Source organism: Heterodontus francisci, unplaced genomic scaffold (assembly GCF_036365525.1).
Source record: "Heterodontus francisci isolate sHetFra1 unplaced genomic scaffold, sHetFra1.hap1 HAP1_SCAFFOLD_704, whole genome shotgun sequence".
NCBI classification, from domain to species: Eukaryota; Metazoa; Chordata; class Chondrichthyes; order Heterodontiformes; family Heterodontidae; genus Heterodontus; species Heterodontus francisci.
The window spans coordinates 503759-513894 of NW_027140132.1; the positions used below are offsets into that span (position 1 = coordinate 503759).

Consider the following 10136-nt stretch of genomic DNA (forward strand, 5'->3'; position numbering starts at 1 on the left):
CAGCAAACAAACTCTAGATGCTCTCAGAGCTGCCAGAAACAAGTCTCTGCAGACTGCTCAGCACTGCACCAATCAATACTGGTTAAAACTCTGCAACAGCATACAAACTGCCACTGAATCTGGGGGATGCTAGAGGGACATATGAAGGAATTCAACACACCAAGGTTCCTTAGACAGCACCTTCCATACCCGCAACCTCTACCAACTAGAAGGACAAGGGCAGCAAATTCATGGGAACACCACCACCTGCAAGTTCCCCTCCAAGCCACACACTATCGTGACTTGGAACTATATCGCCTTTCCTTCACTGTTGCTGGGTCCAAATCCTTGAACTCCCTTCCTAACAGCACTGTGGGTGTACCTACCTCACACAGACTGCAGCGGTTCAAGAAGGCAGCTCACCACCACCTTCTCATGGGAAATGAGGGATGGGCAATAAATGCTGGCTTAGCCAGTGATGATCACATCACATGAATGAATAAAAAAAAAATTATGAAAGCAATGGGAGCAGCAGTAACTAAATCAACACCTTTGAAGACAAAGACAGGGGTGATCATCACTGAACCTGACAAGCAGATGGAAAGGTGAGTGGAGCATTGCCTTGAACTCTACATAACGGAGAACATTGTCATTGAAGTAGCTCTCAGCACCATTCCAGACTTCCCTGTCATGGAGGAGCTGGACAGCGACACCACCATAGAGCTCAACAACGCCATTGACCGTCTAGCCAGTGGTAAAGCCCTGGGAAATGATGATATTCCACCTGGAATCATCAAAAGTGGAAAAGCAGCTCTGCTGCAGCATCCCCATGAACTTCTGTGTCTCTGTTGGAAGGGGAGATCTGCGCCTCTCAACATGCGTGATGCAAACATTGTCACCTTGTGCAACAATAAAGGCGATCGCAGTGACTGCAGCAATTAGCGAGGCATCTGCTTGCTAAGTATTGTGGGGAAGGTCTTTGCTCGCATTGCTCTGACCAGATTGCAGACCCTGACATCGCATCTATCCTGAGTCTCAGTGCAGCTTCAGAGCTGGTAGATCGACAGTCGACATGATTTTCTCACTTCGGCAGTTACAGGAGAAGTACTGTGAACAGGACAGACCACTCTACATTGTCTTTATAGACATCACCAAGGCCTTCGATCTTGTTTGCAGAGACGGACTCTTCAAACTGCTGTGGAAACTAGGCTGCCCTCCTGAACTCTTGGGCGTCATCTCTTCTTTCCACGAGAACATGCACAGTTCCGTCAGTTACAATGTAGCAACATCAGACACTTTCACGATCAGCAGTGGGGTAAAACAGGGCTGTGTCCTGGTGCAAACTCTCTTCGGAACGTAGGAGGAGGCAGTTTACCCTGTCGAGCCTGATCTGTCATTCAATTACATCCTTGATGATCATCTACCTCAACACCACTTCCCCGCGCTCTCCCCATATCCCTTGATGTCATGAGTATCAAGATTTCTATCAATTTCTGTCCTGAACATGCTCAATGAATGAACTTTCACAAACCCCTGAGGTAGAGAATTCCAAAGATTCACCACCCTCTGAGTGAAGAAATTCCACCCTATCTCAGTTTTTAATGGCCTTTTAAATGAAACTTTAAGGAATACAAGCCCAGTTTCCTCATAAAACAATGCCACCATCCCAGGGATTAGTCTGGTGACCCTCCGTTGCACTCCCTCTGTGGCAAGTATATCCTTCCTTAGATAAGGTAACCAAAACTGTGCACAATACTCCAGCACGATCTCACCAAGGCTCTATACAATTGCAGCAAGACATCTTTATTCCTGTCCTCATGACCCATCGTGTTAAGGCCAACATACCATTTGCCTTCCGAATTGATTGCTGCACCTGCATGCGAGCATTTAGTGTCTCATGAACAAGGACACCCAGGTCCCTTTGGACATCAACACTTCCCAACCTCTCACCATTTAAGAAATATTCTGTCTTTCTGTTTACTCTACCAAAGTGGATAACTTCACACTTATTCACATTATATTCCATCTGTCATTTCATTCACTTATCCTGTCCAAGTCCCCTGGAAGCCTCCTTGTAACCTCCTCACAGCTCACATCCTTTACAATTGGCATATTCTTCTCCATGCTGCTATTTTAAACTTTCAATGACTCAGATGGGGGTGTCCACCTGCATACCAGAGCTGATGACAAGCTGTTCATCTTGGCAAGACTGCGCACCAAGACCAAAATGAGTCAGTTCTTGGTCTGTGAGTTGCTGTTTGCTGATGACGCTGTGCTGACATCGCATAATGAAGTTCATTAACAGCAGCTTGTCTATCGGTTCTCCCTGGCCTGCAAGGAGTTTGGACTGACGATCAGCAGCAGGAAGATCAAAGTTATGGGCCAGGACTTAGAGACTCCACCTTCCATCAACATCGACAGGCTCACTTTGGAGGTTGTCAACAGCTTCACATACCTTGGATCAACAATCACCAGCAATCTGTCCCTTGATACTGAAATCAGAACCAGGATTGTCAATGCTGCAGCTGTCATGTCAAAGTTGAGAAGACGAGTGTGAACCGACAGCAAACTGATCGAAAATACAAAACTCCGCGTGTACCAGGCTTGTGTTCTCAGCACCCTCCTTTATAGTAGAGAAGCATCAACAACTTATGCAAGCCAAGAAAAGCAGCTGAACAGCTTCCACCTCCGCTGTCTCAGATGGATATTGGGCATCTCCTGGCAGGACAGAGTGCTGAATGCAGAGGTACACCAGAGTGCAGGGATCTGCAGCATGTTTGCCCTCTTGAGTCAGCGGTGACTCTGTTGACTGGGTCATGTGTGCTGAATGGATGACGGTCGCTTTGCCAAAGACATGCTCTTTGGTGAGCTTGCTATCAGCACGAGACCAACAGGTCACCCACGTCTGTGATACAAGGACATCGGCAAAGCGAGATCTCAAGCTGACTGGGATTGGAGTCGATGCATGGGAAGTCCTTCCTGCTGACTGGAATTCCTGGAGAAAGGCATTCAGGAAGACCATGGGAAAAGCAGAGGACAAAAGAAATGACCAGATGGTGGGAAAGAGAGGTCAGAGGAAGGAAAAATTATCAGTCGACCTCGGGCCAATGATAATCATCTGTACCAGCTGTGGAAGGGATCGTCACTCACGAGTCGTCCTCGACAGCCACAACAAACGATGTTTCACACAGAAGTGACGTACACCCCGGGTGCAGCCCATTGTCTTCCGAGACGGACGGTTGCCTATTACAATTACAACTACAGCTGCAACTACAAGAGCGAGTCAGAGGCTGGGAACTCTGCCGTGACGAACTCAGCTCTTGACTCGCCAAAGTCTGCCCACTATCTGCAAGGTCTTCCTCTGATTTCAATTGCACACACATTTGCAATCTGGCTCTGTAGCTTAGTTGGTTCAAGCACCTGTCCAGTAAACAGAAGATCCTGGGTTCAACTCCCAGCAGAGCCTTATTTCACAGTAGCAACATGCTTGAAAAGTTTCATTATCAACACTGACATCTGTGTCTTGTGAGCTTCAATTCAAAATACATGATGAATTTCAATCACATACAAAAACAGCCTTTGTGAAGGATATGAGTTTGGAATGGCTGTTCCTCCTGGTACAGAACTTCAGTGCGAATGCATCAAAGGTGACTTCTTTGACATAAATTTGTTCACAGTTACATTCAACCTGGAAAACAGCTTGATATTAATCTCACTGAAGGAGAGTGTTTGTGTCATTATGTGTTGCTTTTAACCGAGACTGGGACATGACGCAAGTGGGAGGGTTTAACTGAGGTTTGGAATATTTGTCAGTCAGGAACAAGAAAAATCAAAGGAACCAAATAAGAAAACCTATGTCTCATGTGGTTACCGAGAAACGGTGAGAAGATATTAAACTTTGTTGTATTTAATACAACTGTGTGAACTTTGATCTTTGCGGCCTTTTATAAACAGTATTTGAAGGGTCTCAGTAAAAATGTTCAGTGTTGATGAGAGTGGGGTCTGGGTGAGCAGCTGCTGAGCGTGACAGGGTCAGGACTGGATGCAGGAAGTTCTCTGACATTCTTTCTCTCTCTGATGGGTTGAGTTGATTTTCAACTGGCAGCTGTTGCTGTTTTGATAATTCAAGTTCCCTCCACCGATTTTTTTGAACAGACAGTGCAGTATGAGGCTGTAAAGGATTAATGCTGAAGACAGTGGGATCAACCCCTCCCACAATCAGAGTGATGATGTAACAGTCACATGAGATGAGGTTTGGGAGAAGAGAGAGCAGCACCAAGGATGCTCGTTTAGGAGGCTTGATGAGTGTGTATATAGTATTGTGTAAATTAGAAAACAGTTCTTAGTTCTTTCAGCAGGGAATGTGTCCAGAAAATATCGCGAAACTCACAATTTTATTATTCAGGAGTTGGAACACAGGGATATTAACTCCAAGTGACAGTAGTGGTTTCATTTAACAAAAGAAAAGTAGAGAATAATATTGCTCATTGATTGAAATCCCCCAGTGAGGAGACAGTTAAACAGGTGATCTGTTGGGGCATCCTTCGATCCAAGGTTTCGGCAGCATTTAATCTCCCTTTTTGGTGAAATTCTCTGTTTTTTGCATCTTTTTTTAATCCAGCTTTGATGGACCGGTGAAAAAACTGAAAAAAGTGAACAGATCCATCCTTTCTTTTCTTCCTTCTTCCCATCAGTTTCTCTTTTCTGTCCCAATTTATTCTGCTGATTCTGCTGTTTTATCCATTCCAATCAAAATTCAAAATTCCAATCAAATCTATTTGTTATTCCACAGTGTCTTTCCATGTGTTTTATTCTGTTGTATTCTCTCACAGTCTGTTTGATGATCAATTTTACATCTCACTCTCTGTTCTGGTGAAGATCAGAAGCAGTGATATCTGTTTGCAACACCCGACAAGTCAGCCTGAGGCTGTATCTCATCGATAATGTGGAGTTAGGAACATAGGAACATAGGAGCAGGAGTCGGCCATTCAGCCCATCGAGCCTACCCCACCATTCAATATGATCATGGCTGATCATCCACTTCAATGCCCTTTTCCCCACACTTTCCTCATATTCCCTTATGTCATTTGTATTTAGAAATCTATCAATCTCTGTTTTAAACATACTCAATAACTGAGCTTCCACAGCCCTCTGGGTTACAGAATTCCAAAGATTCACAACCCTCTGAGGAATAACATTTCTCCTCATCTCTGTCCTAAGTGGCTTGCCCCTTATTTTGAAATTGCGTCCCCTGGTTCTCGACTCCCCAACCAGGGGAAACATCTTAGCTGCATCTACCCTGACTGTCCTTTAAATATTTTGTAGGTTTCAATGAGATCACCTCTTATTCTTCAAAACTCTAGAGAATACAGCCCCAGTTTCCCCAATCTCTCTTCATAGGACAGTCCCACCATCCCAGGAACAAGTCTGATGAACCTTCTTTGCACTCCATCTATGGCAATAATATCCTTCCGAAGGTCAGGGGACCAAAGCTGCACACAGTACTCCAAGTGCAGTCTAACCAGGGTTCGATACAATTGAAGCAAGAATTCACTACTCCTGTACTCAAATCCTCTTGCGATAAAGGCTAACATACTATTATCCTTCCTAATTGCTTGCTGCACCTGCATGTTAGCTGTCAGTGACTTATTGACATGGATACCATGTCACCCTTATACTCGATACCTCAGTTAATAAAGGAAAGGATTCCATATACCTGCTGAACCACCTTATTGACCTGTCCTGCTACCTTCAGGGATCTGTGGACATTCACTCCAACGTCCCTCACTTCCTCGACACCGTTCAGTGTTCTCCCATTAATTGTGTATTCCTTTGCCTTTTTTGACGCCTGCTCTCGCTGTTCCCTGCTCTCCGAGTGAACTCTTACTCCCTCTCCTGGGCACTTTATGCTCCATTCTGCTCTCACTGTTTCCTGCTCTCTTAATGTATCAATATTTATTTGCCTTGTGTTTAATTTAAAATATGGATTAACAGTATTTTACAGTTGTAGGTTTTATTTGGTAGTCCTGTACAAGTTGTGGATTGGTATTCAATATTTAGCTCTGTGAAAACGATTGTGAATGAAAATATAACTTTCAATCTTAAACATGGGCTGGTCTGCAAGCTCCAAGTCCTTCATTTTGTAGGAATGGAATTGATACTGTGTCTTTCAGTCTTAATCTCTGTGGCATTTTTGAACTGGTATGTAATGCATAACTTGGTCTAACGTCTGATGTACATTATTGGGATTCATAGGATCATAGGAAATAGAGGAATTAGGCCATTCAGCCCATCGAGCCTGCTCCAACATTCAAACAGATCGTGACTGATCATCTACCTCTACGCCATTTTTCCTGCTATCTCCATATCCCTTGATCTTGTTAGTATTTAGAAATCTATCGATTTCTGTCTTGAATATGTTCAATGATTGATCTTCCACAGCCCTCTGGGATAAAGAATTCCACAGAGTTCCCACCCTCTGAGTAAAGAAATTCCTGCTCATCTCAGTCTCAAATGGCCTGCCCTTATTCTGAGACTGTGTCCCCTTGTTCTGGACTCACTAGACAGAGGAATCATCCTATCCATATCTACCCTGTGACACCCTGGAAGAACTTTGTCTGTTTCAATGAGATTACCTCTCATTCTTCAAAACTCTAGAGAATTTAGGCCCAGTCTCTGCAGTCTCTCATCATAAGACAATCCCACCATCCCAGGGGATGAGACCGGTGAATCTCTGTTGCACTCCCTCTATGACAAGGCTATCCTTCCTTAGATAAGGAAACCAAAATTGTACAGAATACTCCAGGTGCAGTCTCATCTAGACTTCATACATCTTTACTCATGTACTCAAATACGCTTTCAATGAAGCCAACATACCATTTGCCTTCCTAATTGATTGCTGCACCTGCATACTAGCTTTTAGTGTCTCAGGAACAAGGACACCCAGGTGCCTTTGGACATCGACACTTCCCAGCCTCTCACCATTTAAGAAATACTCTGTCTTTCTGTTTATTCTACCAAAGTGGAGAACTTCACACTTATTCACATTATATTCCATCTGCCATGTTCTTGCCCATTCATTTAACCTTTCCAAATCCCCTCAAAGCCTCCTTGCATTCATTCTGTACCTTTCAATTCTGTAAATTTTGACTGTTCTATTTCAGATTTTATATTTAAAATGTAACCATGGTGACAGAGTTTATTTAGATCTGATGGTAAGTTTGTTCTTGGACTGTGATTGATGGATCAACCTGTCAGCTGTACTGAATTGGAGTGAAATGGAAACAACTTCTGTCTCTCATGCTGTTGTTTGACTGTGTCTCTTGACTTTGGGATCAGTGTCTGTGTGACTACTTCTTTTGTTTGTTCCAGTGGAACTGATGAGCTGGCAGTATCTCTGTGCTTTGGGAGTGATCCTGTACCGACTGTGTGTTGGAATGAGCTCGCTGCACTTTTCTTTGTGTCCAAGAATCACCACATCCATTCAGGTTCCTTCGTGTATTTTCCTGCAGGAATGAAAGAACTGGTGAGATAGAAGATACAAAAGCGATCAATGGAATCGTCCCAATAATAATCATTATGAACAATCACAAAATGAAAACCAGGAACACAAACACTGTCAGTGTCTGACTCCACTGCAGTACTGCAGCATTCAGCTTCTGTTTACCAGGTGTTTGCAGTGGATTTACAACAAGTTTGTGACATTCAGAAACAACACAAGCCCTGCACTGCTCAATGACTGGGACTGTCCGAAAGAGCAGCGACCTTTACACAGTCGCATTTCTATTTCAACGGAAAACAAGCAGCCACTATTTAAAATGTGCCTTTCACACTTCTCACCTGGTGTCTGCAATAAATGCTCTTTGTCAAACTGTCCACATCGTTGTTGTGCGGCTATTTTCCCCCCACTGTTCACGATCCAACAAACAGTGAGAGACTGGAACTAAAGCAGGAAAATTCCCTCTCCTTTGGGTGGTAAAATTGTCAGTGATTTTCAATAGTGATTTCTTCCCATTGTGTCTCCCTGAGCCTGTACAGACACTGTCCGAGAATGAACCCTCCCTTCCCCATGTCCCCGGCTCACTCCATGTTCCGGGAGCAGCTCCTGCTCCACAGTGTCTGTTACAAACAGATATGGTTCGGAAGGGCTGGGGCGTGCACCAAAACATGGGAGGAGCGAGTAGCCAAGGTACGTCAAACGTTGGGCATGTGGGGGCAGCGATCTCTCTCCATTGTGGGTAAGAACCTGGTCATCAGGTGCGAGGCGCTCACGTTGTTGCTCTACGTGGCGCAGGTCTGGCCCATACCCCACTCCTGCGCCGTGGCTGTCACCCGAGCCATTTTCCGCTTCGTCTGGGGATCTAAAATGGACCGCGTCTGGAGGGACACGATGTTCAAATCTCTGGACAAGGGCGGGAAAAATGTACCCAACGTGGCCGTCATCCTGATGACCACCTTCGTGTGCAGCTGCATCAAGCTGTGTGTAGATCCCCAGTACACAAACTCCAAGTTTCACTACATGCTGAGGTTCTATCTGTCCCCGGTGTTGCGAAGGATGGGCCTGGTCACATTGCCGCGGAACACTCCATGCAGTTGGGGGGTGCCGTACCACCTATCATTCGTGGATCAGTTTCTGCGGGCAAACACCTTTGACCACTGGTCCATCAGGCAGTGGTCTGCACGGAATGTCCTCAAGGCCCTACGGGAAAAGGAAATGGTGCATCCTGTCGGATGGTTCCCCGAGCAGACCGTCAAAGTCATTTGGCGGAATGCCTCATCACCAGAACTTTCAAACAAGCACCAAGACGTAGCTTGGCTGGTGGTGAGAAGGGCCCTCCCCGTCAGATCCCTCATGCACACCCGAAGTCTCGCCCCCTCCGCACAGGGCCCCCGCGTTGGCTGTGGTGGGGAAGAGACGGTCACCCACCTCCTCCTGGAATGTGCCTTTGCAAAGCAGGTGTGGAAAGAGATGCAGTGTTTTTTGTCAAGGTTCATCCCAAGCAGCTCTGTAACACAGGAGTCTGTGCTCGACGGGCTGTTCCCAGGGACGCACACCGAGACAAACATCAACTGCTGCTGGAGGACTATCAATTCGGTGAAAGACGCCCTTTGGTCTGCCCGAAACTTGCTGGTCTTCCAGCGCAAAGAGTTGTCCACGACCGAATGTTGCAGACTGGCACATTCCAAGGTCCAGGACTACGTGCTGAGGGACGCACTAAAGCTTGGGGCAGCCGCAGCAAAGGCTCAATGGGGAAAGACCACAGTGTAAGCTTCCCCCACCAAGCTGGACTGAGGGGCTGGATCCATGGGAAACCCCTCGAACTGTATCGTTAATATTCTCAATTGCTGTCAATGTAAAACTGTAATTGACATGACAATTGTGAAACTGAAGGGTTGGGAAGAAACTGATGACAGTATTGAAGGAAACTGACCTCCCTTGCAATGTTTGTATTTTTTGGTGCTGTTTGGAAACTGTTTGGCAATGTAATTTTTACAGATTTTTATGAATAAAGTATATTTTGGAAATAAAAAAAAGTCTGTTACAAACACTCCCCGACTCCCCCTCAACTTCCCACCACTCAATTCTAATCTCTGAGCACATCTGCGGACTCGCTCCCAAAGCAGTGGCTGCTGGAAGCAGGTGCTGTTTGTTCCCTTCCCCCGGGCCCAGGAAGTCTGCATTAGCAGCTGATTTAAAGCATCTTCCCCTGATTGAGTGAATGGCTTCACAGACTGGGTTGGGAAAGTCTGCGCATGCGCTCCACTCCTCATTCTGACGTCCCACTGTGGGCGGGGCTGCATCACGCGTGCGCAGATCCCTGCAGCAATTCAGCATTCAAACATCAATGGGAACTTTCCCCATTTCACCCTCATCAAAGTCCCAAAGAAAGTGAAGAGGGGCTTGGACTGGAGGGAGGGAGGGTCGGGGTAGGGGGAACCTAGAACCCAGAAAGCTGCCCACTTGCCCCATTTAGATGCTCAATTTGTGGTCATTCCCTGCAGGGGGTTTGTTATTATTGAGCCCCTCCTGGTAAAACAATCCGATAGAAAGAAGGGAGAAAGGAGGGAGCCGGTGTGTTTGCTGGGACCTTGCAGAATTCATTTCAGCAGCAAAAGTCCCGGGTTATATTAACCCGAGTGAAACACGCTGTCAGTGG

The 10136-nt window shown here is 45.8% G+C and overlaps 1 non-coding gene across 1 annotated transcript; it reads left to right on the forward strand.

The window, feature by feature from the left end:
* The first annotated feature begins 3371 nt into the window (after positions 1 to 3371).
* trnat-agu (transfer RNA threonine (anticodon AGU)) lies at positions 3372 to 3445 on the forward strand. The gene has a single exon. It is a non-coding gene; the product is annotated as a tRNA-Thr (tRNA).
* The last annotated feature ends 6691 nt before the right edge of the window (positions 3446 to 10136 follow it).